Source organism: Oncorhynchus keta, chromosome 21, assembly GCF_023373465.1.
Source record: "Oncorhynchus keta strain PuntledgeMale-10-30-2019 chromosome 21, Oket_V2, whole genome shotgun sequence".
In the NCBI taxonomy this organism is placed as follows: domain Eukaryota; kingdom Metazoa; phylum Chordata; class Actinopteri; order Salmoniformes; family Salmonidae; genus Oncorhynchus; species Oncorhynchus keta.
In genome coordinates, this window is record NC_068441.1 from 57,181,730 (window position 1) to 57,197,514 (window position 15,785).

At 45.4% G+C, this 15,785-nt stretch overlaps 1 protein-coding gene across 5 annotated transcripts in view; it reads right to left on the minus strand.

Annotated features, from left to right (window-relative positions):
* Positions 1-15,785, minus strand: part of LOC118379552 (phosphatase and actin regulator 3-like) — a 117,726-nt gene that overhangs the window by 98,437 nt on the left and 3,504 nt on the right. Inside the window, exon 1 of one of the 5 annotated variants that reach the window (XM_052474479.1) lies at positions 2,548-3,015. The exons of 3 other annotated variants lie outside the window; for them this stretch is intronic. The gene's annotated coding sequence lies outside the window, so the exon portion shown is untranslated. Of the gene's footprint in view, positions 1-2,536; positions 3,016-15,785 lie in introns of those variants that run through there. One more of the 5 variants, XM_052474478.1, reaches the window with a different exon arrangement.

Consider the following 15,785-nt stretch of genomic DNA (forward strand, 5'->3'; position numbering starts at 1 on the left):
AGATGTCTGACTGTTGGGTTTCAGTAGAGGAAGGAAGATGTCTGACTGTTGGGTTTCAGTAGAGGAAGAGGTCTGTCTGTTGGGTGTCAGTAGAGGAAGGAAGATGTCTGACTGTTGGGTTTCAGTGGAGGAAGGAAGATGTCTGACTTTTGGGTTTCAGTAGAGGAATGAAGATTTCTGACTGTTGGGTTTCAGTAGAGGAAGATGTCTGACTGTTGGGTTTCAGTAGAGGAAGGAAGATGTCTGACTGTTGGGTTTCAGTAGAGGAAGGAAGATGTCTGACTGTTGGGTTTCAGTGGAGGAAGGAAGATGTCTGACTGTTGGGTTTCAGTAGAGGAAGGAAGATGTCTGACTGTTGGGTTTCAGTAGAGGAATGAAGATTTCTGACTGTTGGGTTTCAGTAGAGGAAGGAAGATGTCTGACTGTTGGTTTTCAGTAGAGGAAGGAAGATGTCTGACTGTTGGGTTTCAGTAGAGGAAGGAAGATGTCTGACTGTTGGGTTTCAGTAGAGGAAGGAAGATGTCTGACTTTTTTGGGTTTCAGTAGAGGAATGAAGATTTCTGACTGTTGGGTTTCAGTAGAGGAAGAGGTCTGTCTGTTGGGTGTCAGTAGAGGAAGGAAGATGTCTGACTGTTGGGTTTCAGTGGAGGAAGGAAGATGTCTGACTTTTGTGTTTCAGTAGAGGAATGAAGATTTCTGACTGTTGGGTTTCAGTAGAGGAAGATGTCTGACTGTTGGGTTTCAGTAAAGGAAGGAAGATGTCTGACTGTTGGGTTTCAGTAGAGGAAGGAAGATGTCTGACTGATTGGTTTCAGTGGAGGAAGGAAGATGTCTGACTGTTGGGTTTCAGTGGAGGAAGGAAGATGTCTGACTTTTGGGTTTCAGTAGAGGAATGAAGATGTCTGACTGTTGGGTTTCAGTAGAGGAAGATGTCTGACTGTTGGGTTTCAGTAGAGGAAGAGGTCTGTCTGTTGGGTGTCAGTAGAGGAAGGAAGATGTCTGACTGTTGGGTTTCAGTAGAGGAAGGAAGATGTCTGACTGTTGGGTTTCAGTAGAGGAAGGAAGATGTCTGACTGTTGGGTTTCAGTAGAGGAAGGAAGATGTCTGACTGTTGGGTTTCAGTAGAGGAAGGAAGATGTCTGACTGTTGGGTTTCAGTAGAGGAAGGAAGATGTCTGACTGTTGGGTTTCAGTAGAGGAAGAGGTCTGTCTGTTGGGTGTCAGTAGAGGAAGGAAGATGTCTGACTGTTGGGTTTCAGTGGAGGAAGGAAGATGTCTGACTTTTGTGTTTCAGTAGAGGAATGAAGATTTCTGACTGTTGGGTTTCAGTAGAGGAAGATGTCTGACTGTTGGGTTTCAGTAAAGGAAGGAAGATGTCTGACTGTTGGGTTTCAGTAGAGGAAGGAAGATGTCTGACTGATTGGTTTCAGTGGAGGAAGGAAGATGTCTGACTGTTGGGTTTCAGTAGAGGAAGAGGTCTGTCTGTTGGGTTTCAGTAGAGGAAGGAAGATGTCTGACTGTTGGGTTTCAGTGGAGGAAGGAAGATGTCTGACTGTTGGGTTTCAGTAGAGGAAGAGGTCTGTCTGTTGGGTGTCAGTAGAGGAAGGAAGATGTCTGACTGTTGGGTTTCAGTAGAGGAAGGAAGATGTCTGACTGATTGGTTTCAGTGGAGGAAGGAAGATGTCTGACTGTTGGGTTTCAGTAGAGGAAGGAAGATGTCTGACTGTTGGGTTTCAGTAGAGGAAGGAAGATGTCTGACTGTTGGGTTTCAGTAGAGGAAGGAAGATGTCTGACTGTTGGGTTTCAGTAGAGGAAGGAAGATGTCTGACTGTTGGGTTTCAGTAGAGGAAGGAATATGTCTGACTGTTGAGTTTCAGTAGAGGAAGGAAGATGTCTGTTGTCTGACTGGAATGACAGGCCTGTGACATGTAAATATACCTGGGCCTATTTCATAGGCCAGCATTACCCAGACTACTTTGCAGTTTACAGCAATATCATGCAAACACAAACAACCCACACAGACTGACAGCGACAAAAACAACACACACACAGACAGCGACAGAAACAACACACACACTTTCACTACTTTGCAGTTATCACATTATCTCCACTGACAAGCGCATTACACTGACACTGAATCAGCCTCGTGGGACTCATTTAGATCTCACTCTCTCTCTCTCTCTCTCTCTCTCTCTCTCTCTCTCTCTCTCCTCTCTCTCTCTCTCTCCCTCCTTCTCCCTCCTCTCTCCATCCTTCTCCCTCCTCTCGCTCCCTTCTTCTCCCTTACTCTCTCTCCCTCGCTCGCTCACTCTCTCTCTCTCTCTCTCTCTCTCCCTCCTCCTCCCTGTCCCTGTCTCCCACTCTCTCATCTCCCTCTCCCTCTCACTCCTTCTCCCACTCTCTCTCACTGAGATATGATAAACACACACTGCAATGCATTCCCTGGCCCGGCCAGACTGGCTACTTAACACATCTTTACAAACCAACCACCTAACCTAGACAAGACATTTACACACAGTAAGCACTCATATACCTACATTTACTGTACCTTCCAATCAGTCCAATGAATAGACGAGGACAGGGTCTCGTCTGTAGTCAGAGGACTGAGTAAATCCTGAACGAGGCAGTTAACCCACTGTTCCTAGGCCGTCATTGAAAATAAGAATTTGTTCTTTAACTGACTTGACTAGTTAAATAAACGTAAAAAAATAAATAATAATAATAATTAAATCCTGTACCCTCGTCACAGAAAGAGAGGAACAGAGAAGAGGAAAAGAGAGGAATGGAGAGGAGGAGAGGGCAGTCAGAGGACTGAGTTAATCCTGTACCCTCGTCAAGGGAGGAGAGGAGCAGAGGGTAGTCGGAGGACTGAGTGAATCCTCTACCGTCGTCACAGGAAGAAAGGAACGGAGAGGGCAGTCAGAGGACCCTCGTCACAGAGCCAACAGAGCCAACGTACTCAGCAGAATCAGTCAGTCCCAAGAAGACGAGGCTGTTTATTCCACCGCGTAACGCAGTCTGCTACATCATCCCCCCCCCAACAACCTACTACAAGCCTAGTGCTGCTCCGATCTGTCTGCCTGCCCCGCCCCTCTCAACCACATGGCCCAGATGCCAGTCAACATCCATTACATTTAATAATAATAATAATAATAATAATAATAATAATAATAATAAGATACATCCAAAACTGACTTTTGACATAATAATAACATTTGACATATTTGAATAAAATGCAAATTAATTATTTAAAAATCATACAATGTGATTTTCTGGATTCTTGTTTTAGATTCTGTCTCTCACAGTTGAAGTGTACTACATTATAGTACAGTACAGTATTGTACAGTATAGTACACTATAGAACAGTACAGTATAATACACTATATCATAGTACAGTATAGTACAGTATAGTACACTACATTACACTACAGTATAGTACAATATAGTGCACTATCGTATAGTGCACTACAGTTGCGTATACTACAGTATAGTACACTATAGTACATGATTGTACACTATAGCACTATAGTACAGTTTAGTACACGATAGTACACTACAGTACACCATAGTACAGTATAGAACAGTATAGTACACTACAGCACAGTACAGTATAGTACACTATAGTACAGTATAGTACAGTTTAGTACACTACAGTATAGTACACTACGGTACAGTATAGTACACTATAGTACAGTATAGTTTAGTATAGTACACTACAGTATAGTACATTATAGTACAGCATAGTTTAGTATAGTACACTACAGTATAGTACACTACAGTACATGATTGTTCACTATAATACAGTATAGTACACTACAGTACTGTATAATACACTACAGTACAGTATAGTACACTACACTATAGTACACTACAGTACAGTATATTACACTATAGTACATGATTGTACAGTATAGTACACTACACTACAGTATAGTACACTACAGTACAGTATAGTACACTACAGTACAGTATAATACACTATAGTACACTACACTACAGTATAGTCCACTACAGTACAGTATAGTACACTACAGTACAGTATAATACACTATAGTACACTACAGTACAGTATAGTACACTATAGTACATGATTGTACAGTATAGTACACTACACTACAGTATAGTACACTACAGTACAGTATAATACACTATAGTACAGTATAGTGCAGTATAGTGAACTACACTATAGTACACTACAGTACAGTATAGTACACTATAGTACATGATTGTACACTATATTGCAGTATAGTACACTATAGTACATGATTGTACACTATATTACAGTACAGTAGACTATACTAAATGATAGTACACTATAGTACAGCATAGTACACTATAGCACATGATAGTACACTATATTACAGTATAGTACACTAGAGTACATGATTGTACACTTTAGTACAGTATAGTACATGATAGTACACTATAGTACAGTATAATACACTATAGTACACGATTGTAAAGTACAGTACAGTATAGTATACTATAGTACATGATTGTACACTATAGTACAGTACAGACACTTCAGCCTATCAATAATGCCTGCATAATGCAGTTAGGCCGTGGTTGCAGTAGGCAGGGCAATCAATGCTAAATCACTTTCTGCAAATCCCTGTTTACCAGTTGTACTGCAGATCAGACTTAATCTTCTGCTGATGTAGGGGCTCTCCTCTCCTCTCCCCCCAAACATCAGTGGTTTATTGATCCTATCTAATAAAGGTAAATACTGAATGAGATTCATTCCATGTTGAGAGTCTCAGCCTCTCAGCCTCTCAGCCTGTCAGCATGTCAGTCTCTCAGCCTCTCAGCCTGTCAGCCTGTCAGCCTGTCAGCCTGTCAGCCTCTCAGCCTCTCAGCCTGTCAGCCTGTCAGCCTCTCAGCCTCTCAGCCTCTCAGCCTCTCAGCCTCTCAGCCTCTCAGCCTGTCAGCCTGTCAGCCTGTCAGCCTGTCAGCCTCTCAGCCTCTCAGCCTCTCAGCCTCTCAGCCTCTCAGCCTCTCAGCCTCTCAGCCTGTCAGCCTGTCAGCCTCTCAGCCTCTCAGCCTCTCAGCCTCTCAGCCACTCAGCCTCTCAGCCTGTCAGCCTGTCAGCCTGTCAGCCTGTCAGCCTCTCAGCCTCTCAGCCTCTCAGCCTCTCAGCCTCTCAGCCTGTCAGCCTCTCAGCCTCTCAGCCTGTCAGCCACTCAGCCTCTCAGCCTCTCAGCCTGTCAGCCACTCAGCCTCTCAGCCTCTCAGCCACTCAGCCTCTCAGCCTGTCAGCCTCTCAGCCTGTCAGCCTGTCAGTCTGTCAGCCACTCAGCCTCTCAGCCTGTCAGCCACTCAGCCTGTCAGCCTCTCAGCCTCTCAGCCACTCAGCCACTCAGCCACTCAGCCACTCAGCCACTCAGCCTGTCAGCCTCTCAGCCTCTCAGCCACTCAGCCACTCAGCCACTCAGCCACTCAGCCACTCAGCCACTCAGACTCTCAGCCTCTCACCACTCAGCCTCTCACCACTCAGCCTCTCAGCCTCTCAGTCTCTCAGCCTCTCAGCCTGTCAGCCACTCAGCCTCTCAGCCTCTCAGCCTGTCAGCCTCTCAGCCTCTCAGCCTCTCAGCCACTCAGCCTCTCAGCCTCTCAGCCTCTCAGCCTCTCAGCCTCTCAGCCTCTCAGCCTCTCAGCCTGTCAGCCTGTCAGCCTCTCAGCCTCTCAGCCATTCAGCCTCTCAGCCTCTCAGCCTCTCAGCCTCTCAGTCCCATCACTCAGAAAACAGGCTGTGGTCAGAGTCCGATCACGTCATAAATGGCACCCTATTCCCTTTATATACTGTTGACCAGATCCCATAGGGCTACATAGAGATCCCATAGGGCTACATAGAGATCCCATAGGGCTACATAGAGATCCCATGGGGCTACATAGAGATCCCATGGGGCTACATAGAGATCCCATAGGGCTACATAGAGATCCCATAGGGCTACATAGAGATCCCATAGGGCTACATAGAGATCCCATAGGGCTACATAGAGATCCCATGGGGCTACATAGAGATCCCATAGGGCTACATAGAGATCCCATAGGGCTACATAGAGATCCCATAGGGCTACATAGAGATCCCATAGGGCTACATAGAGATCCCATGGGGCTACATAGAGATCCCATAGGGCTACATAGAGATCCCATAGGGCTACATAGAGATCCCATAGGGCTACATAGAGATCCCATAGGGCTACATAGAGATCCCATAGGGCTACATAGAGATCCCATAGGGCTACATAGAGATCCCATAGGGCTACATAGAGATCCCATGGGGCTACATAGAGATCCCATGGGGCTACATAGAGATCCCATAGGACTAAATAGAGATCCCATAGGGCTACATAGAGATCCCATAGGGCTACCTAGAGATCCCATAGGGCTACATAGAGATCCCATGGGGCTACGTAGAGATCCCATAGGGCTACATAGAGATCCCATGGGGCTACATAGAGATCCCATGGGGCTACATAGAGATCCCATAGGGCTACATAGAGATCCCATAGGGCTACATAGAGATCCCATAGGGCTACATAGAGATCCCATAGGGCTACATAGAGATCCCATAGGGCTACATAGAGATCCCATAGGGCTACATATAGATCCCATAGGGCCACATAGAGATCCCATAGGGCTACATAGAGATCCCATAGGGCTACATAGAGATCCCATGGGGCTACATAGAGATCCCATAGGGCTACATAAATCAAATCAAATCAAATTGTATTTGTCACATACACATGGTTAGCAGATGTTAAATGCGAGTGTAGCGAAATGCTTGTGCTTCTAGTTCCGACAATGCAGTGATAACCAACAAGTAATCTAACTAACAATTCCAAAACTACTGTCTTATACACAGTGTAAGGGGATAAGGAACATGTACATAAGGATATATGAATGAGTGATGGTACAGAGCAGCATACAGTAGATGGTATCGAGTACAGTATATACATATGAGATGAGTGTGTAGACAAAGTAAACAAAGTGGCATAGTTAAAGTGGCTAGTGATACATGTGTTACATAAGGATGCAGTCGATGATATAGAGTACAGTATATACATATGCATATGAGATGAATAATGTAGGGTAAGTAACATTATATAAGGTAGCATTGTTTAAAGTGGCTAGTGATATATTTACATAATTCCCATCAATTCCCATTATTAAAATGGCTGGAGTTGGGTCAGTGTCAATGACAGTGTGTTGGCAGCAGCCACTCACTGTTAGTGGTGGCTGTTTAACAGTCTGATGGCCTTGAGATAGAAGCTGTTTTTCAGTCTCTCGGTCCCAGCTTTGGAGATCCCATAGGGCTACATAGAGATCCCATAGGGCTACATAGAGATCCCATAGGGCTACATAGAGATCCCATGGGGCTACATAGAGATCCCATGGGGCTACATAGAGATCCCATAGGGCTACATAGAGATCCCATAGGGCTACATAGAGATCCCATAGGGCTACATAGAGATCCCATAGGGCTACCTAGAGATCCCATAGGGCTACATAGAGATCCCATAGGGCTACATTGAGATCCCATAGGGCTACATAGAGATCCCATAGGGCTACATATAGATCCCATAGGGCTACATAGAGATCCCTTAGGGCTACATAGAGATCCCATAGGGCTACATAGAGATCCCATGGGGCTACATAGAGATCCCATAGGGCTACATAGAGATCCCATAGGGCTACATAGAGATCCCTTAGAGCTACATAGAGATCCCATAGGGCTACATAGAGATCCCTTAGAGCTACATAGAGATCCCATAGGGCTACATAGAGATCCCATAGGGCTACATAGAGAATAGGTTACCATTTGGGATACAGACCATGTTCTCTAACAGGTCTGGACCACAGAGAGTGAGGTGTTTCCCCAAACCATGTTCTCTAACAGGTCTGGACCACAGAGAGCGAGGTGTTTCCCCAAACCATGTTCTCTAACAGGTCTGGACCACAGAGAGCGAGGTGTTTCCCCAAACCATGTTCTCTAACAGGTCTGGACCACAGAGAGCGAGGTGTTTCCCCAAACCATGTTCTCTAATAGGTCTGGACCACAGAGAGTGAGGTGTTTCCCCAAACCATGTTCTCTAACAGGTCTGGACCACAGAGAGCGAGGTGTAAAATCTCATGCTTCATGGAGTTGTGGCTAAACGATGACAATACCAACATACAGCTGGCTGGTTATACGATGTACCGGCAGGATAGAACAGCAGCATCTGGTAAGTCAAGGGGCGGTGGGCTATGTATTTTTGTAAACAACAGCTGGTACACGATATCTAAGGAAGTCTCGAGCTATTGCTCGCCTGAGGTAGAGTTTCTCATGATAAGAGAATACAGATGAAAACCTTCCGAGAGAGTTTTCATCTGTATTCTTTGTAGCTGTTTTCATACCACCACAGTCAGAGGCTGGCATTAAGACAGCATTGAATGAGCTGTATTCCGCTATAAGCAAACAAGAACATGCTCACCCAGAAGCGGCACTCCTAGTGGCCGGTGACTTTAATGCAGGGAAACTTAAATCAGGTTCACCAAATTTCTATCAGTATGTTAAATGTGCAACCAGAAGGAAGAAAACTTTAGACCACCTTTACTCCTCAGACAGAGACGTGTACAAAGCTCTCCTTCACCCTCCATTCGGCAAATCTGTCCATAACTATATATTCCCGATTCCTGCTAACAAGCAAAAATTAAAGCAGGAAGCACACGTGACTTGATCAATAAAAAAGTGGTCAGATGAAGCAGATGATAAGCTACAGGACTGTTTTGCCATCACAGACTGGAATATGTTTCCTGGATTCCTCCGATGGCATTGAGGAGTACATCACATCAGTCACTGGCTTCATCAATAAGTGCATCGAGGACGTCGTTCCCCACAGTGACTGTACGTACATACCCCAACCAGAAGCCATGGATTACAGGAAACATCCGCACTGAGCTAATGGCTAGAGCTGCCGCTTTCAAGGAGCGGGACTCCAACCCGGAAGCTTATAAGAAATTCCGCTTTGCTCTCCAACGAACCATTAAACAGGCAAAGCATCAATAAAGGACTAAGATCGAATCGTACTACATAGGCTCTGTCGCTCATCGGATGTGGCAGGGCTTACAAACCATTACAGACTACATGTGGAAGCAAAGCCCGAGAGCTGCCCAGTGACAAGAGCCTACGAGATGAGCTAAACTACTTCTATGCTCGCTTCGAGGCAAGTAACACTGAAACATGCAGCTGTTCCGGAAGACTGTGTGATCACGCTCTCCGCAGCCGATATGAGTAAGACCTTTAAACAGGTCAACATTCACAAGGCCGCAGGGCCAGACAGATTACCAGGACGTATACTGCGAGCATGTGCTGACCAACTGGCAAGTGTCTTCACTGACATTTTCAACCTCTCCCTGTCCGAGTCTGTAATACCCACATGTTTTAAGCAGACCACCATAGTCCCTATGCCCAAGAACACTAAGGTAACCTGCCTAAATGACTACCGACCCGTTGCACTCATGTCTGTAGCCATGAAGTGCTTTGAAAGGCTGGTCATTGCTCACATCAACACCATTATCCCAGAAACCCTAGACCCACTCTGATTTACATGCCGCCCCAACAGATCCACAGATGATGCAATCTCTATTACACTCCAAACTGCCCTTTCCCACCTGGACAAAAGGAACACCTGTGTGAGAATGCTGTTCATTGACTACAGCTCAGCGTTCAACACCAACATGCCCTCAAAGCGCATCAATAAGCTAAGGACCCTGGAACAAAACACCTCCCTCTGCAACTCTCCTAGATTTCCTGATGGGCCGCCCCCAAGTGGTAAGGGTAGGTAACAACACAGCTGTTCTGTGAAGGGAGTAGTACACAGCGTTGTACGAGATCTTCAGTTTCTTGGCAATTTCTCGCATGGAATAGCCTTCATTTCTCAGAACAAGAATAGACTGACGAGTTTCAGAAGAAAGTTCTTTGTTTCTGGCCATGGCGATGCTTCAGATACTCAACTAGTCTAAAGAAGGCCAGTTTTATTGCTTCCTAATTAATAATCAGAACAACAGTTTTCAGCTGTGCTAACATAATTGCAAAACGGTTTTCTAATGATCAATTAACCTTTTAAAAGGATAAACTTGGATTAGCTAACACAACGTGCCATTGGAACACAGGAGTGATGGTTGCTGATAATGGGCCTCTGTACGCCTATGTAGATATTTCGTTAAAAATCAGACGTTTCCAGCTACAATAGTCATTTACAACATTAACAATGTCTACACTGTACTTCTGAATAATTTTAAGTTATTTTAATGGACAAAAATGTGCTTTATTCTTTTTTTTTAAAAGGACATTTCTCAGTGACACCGAGCTTTTAACGGTAGTGTACTTCAGTCTGAGACTTCTTCCATTTAAATAATTTGTGGCGTTGTAAAACATGTGTGATTGGATCATCTCAGAGTATCTAACAGTAGTGTACAGTAGGTAAAACATTTGTTGTGCGGGTTGACTGGCAGAAGTTTGGGGAGGACAAAAATATATATAAATAGCTAACTTCCTGCTATTCTACACATTTTGCCATGTGGCTGAGAATAAATATTTGTGGCCTAGGCTGGACATTTGGCAATGTGGTTGGGTAGCCAGACAACCACCATCTGGCAAGATTGTGCATCTCAAATGACACTCTATTCCTCACAGACTAGTGAATCATTTTTTACCGGAGCCCTATGGTCTTATGGTCCGAGTCAAAGGTACTGCACTATAAAGTTAAAAGGTAGCCATACGCTGAATGACATTAAGGGCTTAATTAAGAGAAAGGAGTTCATGTGATGTAAATCTCTATCCCCACCACTAGATGGACAGAGAGTAGAGGACATGTTAAGTTAAACATCTCTGTCCCCACCACTAGATGGACAGAGAGTAGAGGACATGTTAAACATCTCTGTCCCCACCACTAGATGGACGTCTGGAGAGTAGAGGACATGTTAAACATCTCTATCCCCACCACTAGATGGATGGAGAGTAGAGGACATGTTAAACATCTCTGTCTCCACCACTAGATGGATGGAGAGTAGAGGACATGTTAAACATCTCTGTCCCCACCACTAGATGGACGTCTGGAGAGTAGAGGACATGTTAAACATCTCTGTCTCCACCACTAGATGGACAGAGAGTAGAGGACATGTTAAACATCTCTGTCCCCACCACTAGATGGATGGAGAGTAGAGGACATGTTAAACATCTCTGTCTCCACCACTAGATGGATGGAGAGTAGAGGACATGTTAAACATCTCTGTCCCCACCACTAGATGGATGGAGAGTAGAGGACATGTTAAACATCTCTATCCCCACCACTAGATGGATGGAGAGTAGAGGACATGTTAAACATCTCTGTCCCCACCACTAGATGGACGTCTGGAGAGTAGAGGACATGTTAAACATCTCTGTCCCCACCACTAGATGAATGGAGAGTAGAGGACATGTTAAACATCTCTGTCTCCACCACTAGATGGATGGAGAGTAGAGGACATGTTAAACATCTCTATCCCCACCACTAGATGGACGGAGAGTAGAGGACATGTTAAACATCTATGTCCCCACCACTAGATGGATGGAGAGTAGAGGACATGTTAAACATCTCTGTCTCCACCACTAGATGGATGGAGAGTAGAGGACATGTTAAACATCTCTGTCCCCACCACTAGATGGATGGAGAGTAGAGGACATGTTAAACATCTCTGTCCCCACCACTAGATGGATGGAGAGTAGAGGACATGTTAAACATCTCTGTCCCCACCACTAGATGGATGGAGAGTAGAGGACATGTTAAACATCTCTGTCCCCACCACTAGATGGACGTCTGGAGAGTAGAGGGCATGTTAAACATCTCTATCCCCACCACTAGATGGATGGAGAGTAGAGGACATGTTAAACATCTCTGTCCCCACCACTAGATGGATGGAGAGTAGAGGACATGTTAAACATCTCTGTCCCCACCACTAGATGGACGTCTGGAGAGTAGAGGACATGTTAAACATCTCTGTCCCCACCACTAGATGGATGGAGAGTAGAGGACATGTTAAACATCTCTGTCCCCACCACTAGATGGATGGAGAGTAGAGGACATGTTAAACATCTCTATCCCCACCACTAGATGGATGGAGAGTAGAGGACATGTTAAACATCTCTGTCCCCACCACTAGATGGACGTCTGGAGAGTAGAGGACATGTTAAACATCTCTGTCTCCACCACTAGATGGACGTCTGGAGAGTAGAGGACATGTTAAACATCTCTATCCCCACCACTAGATGGACGTCTGGAGAGTAGAGGACATGTTAAACATCTCTGTCCCCACCACTAGATGGACGTCTGGAGAGTAGAGGACATGTTAAACATCTCTGTCCCCACCACTAGATGGACGTCTGGAGAGTAGAGGACATGTTAAGTTAAACATCTCTGTCCCCACCACTAGATGGATGGAGAGTAGAGGACATGTTAAACATCTCTGTCCCCACCACTAGATGGACGTCTGGAGAGTAGAGGGCATGTTAAACATCTCTATCCCCACCACTAGATGGATGGAGAGTAGAGGACATGTTAAACATCTCTGTCCCCACCACTAGATGGATGGAGAGTAGAGGACATGTTAAACATCTCTATCCCCACCACTAGATGGATGGAGAGTAGAGGACATGTTAAACATCTCTGTCCCCACCACTAGATGGATGGAGAGTAGAGGACATGTTAAACATCTCTGTCCCCACCACTAGATGGATGGAGAGTAGAGGACATGTTAAACATCTCTGTCTCCACCACTAGATGGATGGAGAGTAGAGGACATGTTAAACATCTCTGTCCCCACCACTAGATGGACGTCTGCAGAGTAGAGGACATGTTAAACATCTCTGTCCCCACCACTAGATGGATGGAGAGTAGAGGACATGTTAAACATCTCTGTCTCCACCACTAGATGGATGGAGAGTAGAGGACATGTTAAACATCTCTGTCCCCACCACTAGATGGATGGAGAGTAGAGGACATGTTAAACATCTCTGTCCCCACCACTAGATGGATGGAGAGTAGAGGACATGTTAAACATCTCTGTCCCCACCACTAGATGGACGTCTGCAGAGTAGAGGACATGTTAAACATCTCTGTCCCCACCACTAGATGGATGGAGAGTAGAGGACATGTTAAACATCTCTGTCCCCACCACTAGATGGATGGAGAGTAGAGGACATGTTAAACATCTCTGTCTCCACCACTAGATGGATGGAGAGTAGAGGACATGTTAAACATCTCTGTCCCCACCACTAGATGGATGGAGAGTAGAGGACATGTTAACATCTCTATCCCCACCACTAGATGGATGGAGAGTAGAGGACATGTTAAACATCTCTGTCCCCACCACTAGATGGATGGAGAGTAGAGGACATGTTAAACATCTCTATCCCCACCACTAGATGGATGGAGAGTAGAGGACATGTTAAACATCTCTGTCCCCACCACTAGATGGACGTCTGGAGAGTAGAGGACATGTTAAACATCTCTGTCCCCACCACTAGATGGATGGAGAGTAGAGGACATGTTAAACATCTCTGTCCCCACCACTAGATGGACGTCTGGAGAGTAGAGGACATGTTAAACATCTCTGTCCCCACCACTAGATGGATGGAGAGTAGAGGACATGTTAAACATCTCTGTCCCCACCACTAGATGGATGGAGAGTAGAGGACATGTTAAACATCTCTGTCCCCACCACTAGATGGATGGAGAGTAGAGGACATGTTAAACATCTCTGTCCCCACCACTAGATGGATGGAGAGTAGAGGACATGTTAAACATCTCTGTCCCCACCACTAGATGGATGGAGAGTAGAGGACATGTTAAACATCTCTATCCCCACCACTAGATGGATGGAGAGTAGAGGACATGTTAAACATCTCTGTCCCCACCACTAGATGGACGGAGAGTAGAGGACATGTTAAACATCTCTATCCCCACCACTAGATGGACGTCTGGAGAGTAGAGGACATGTTAAACATCTCTGTCCCCACCACTAGATGGACGGAGAGTAGAGGACATGTTAAACATCTCTATCCCCACCACTAGATGGACGTCTGGAGAGTAGAGGACATGTTAAACATCTCTGTCCCCACCACTAGATGGATGGAGAGTAGAGGACATGTTAAACATCTCTGTCCCCACCACTAGATGGATGGAGAGTAGAGGACATGTTAAACATCTCTGTCCCCACCACTAGATGGATGGAGAGTAGAGGACATGTTAAACATCTCTATCCCCACCACTAGATGGATGGAGAGTAGAGGACATGTTAAACATCTCTATCCCCACCACTAGATGGATGGAGAGTAGAGGACATGTTAAACATCTCTGTCCCCACCACTAGATGGATGGAGAGTAGAGGACATGTTAAACATCTCTATCCCCACCACTAGATGGATGGAGAGTAGAGGACATGTTAAACATCTCTGTCCCCACCACTAGATGGATGGAGAGTAGAGGACATGTTAAACATCTCTGTCTCCACCACTAGATGGATGGAGAGTAGAGGACATGTTAAACATCTCTGTCTCCACCACTAGATGGACGTCTGGAGAGTAGAGGACATGTTAAACATCTCTGTCCCCACCACTAGATGGATGGAGAGTAGAGGACATGTTAAACATCTTTGTCCCCACCACTAGATGGACGGAGAGTAGAGGACATGTTAAACATCTCTGTCCCCACCACTAGATGGACGGAGAGTAGAGGACATGTTAAACATCTCTGTCCCCACCACTAGATGGATGGAGAGTAGAGGACATGTTAAACATCTCTATCCCCACCACTAGATGGATGGAGAGTAGAGGACATGTTAAACATCTCTGTCCCCACCACTAGATGGACGTCTGGAGAGTAGAGGACATGTTAAACATCTCTGTCCCCACCACTAGATGGATGGAGAGTAGAGGACATGTTAAACATCTCTGTCCCCACCACTAGATGGATGGAGAGTAGAGGACATGTTAAACATCTCTGTCCCCACCACTAGATGGATGGAGAGTAGAGGACATGTTAAACATCTCTGTCCCCACCACTAGATGGATGGAGAGTAGAGGACATGTTAAACATCTCTGTCCCCACCACTAGATGGATGGAGAGTAGAGGACATGTTAAACATCTCTGTCCCCACCACTAGATGGACGTCTGGAGAGTAGAGGACATGTTAAACATCTCTATCCCCACCACTAGATGGACGTCTAGAGAGTAGAGGACATGTTAAACATCTCTGTCCCCACCACTAGATGGATGGAGAGTAGAGGACATGTTAAACATCTCTATCCCCACCACTAGATGGATGGAGAGTAGAGGACATGTTAAACATCTCTATCCCCACCACTAGATGGATGGAGAGTAGAGGACATGTTAAACATCTCTGTCCCCACCACTAGATGGACGTCTGGAGAGTAGAGGACATGTTAAACATCTCTGTCCCCACCACTAGATGGATGGAGAGTAGAGGACATGTTAAACATCTCTGTCCCCACCACTAGATGGATGGAGAGTAGAGGACATGTTAACATCTCTGTCCCCACCACTAGATGGACGTCTGGAGAGTAGAGGACATGTTAAGTTAAACATCTCTGTCCCCACCACTAGATGGACAGAGAGTAGAGGACATGTTAAACATCTCTGTCCCCACCACTAGATGGACGTCTGGAGAGTAGAGGACATGTTAAACATCTCTATCCCCACCACTAGATGGATGGAGAGTAGAGGACATGTTAAACATCTCTGTCTC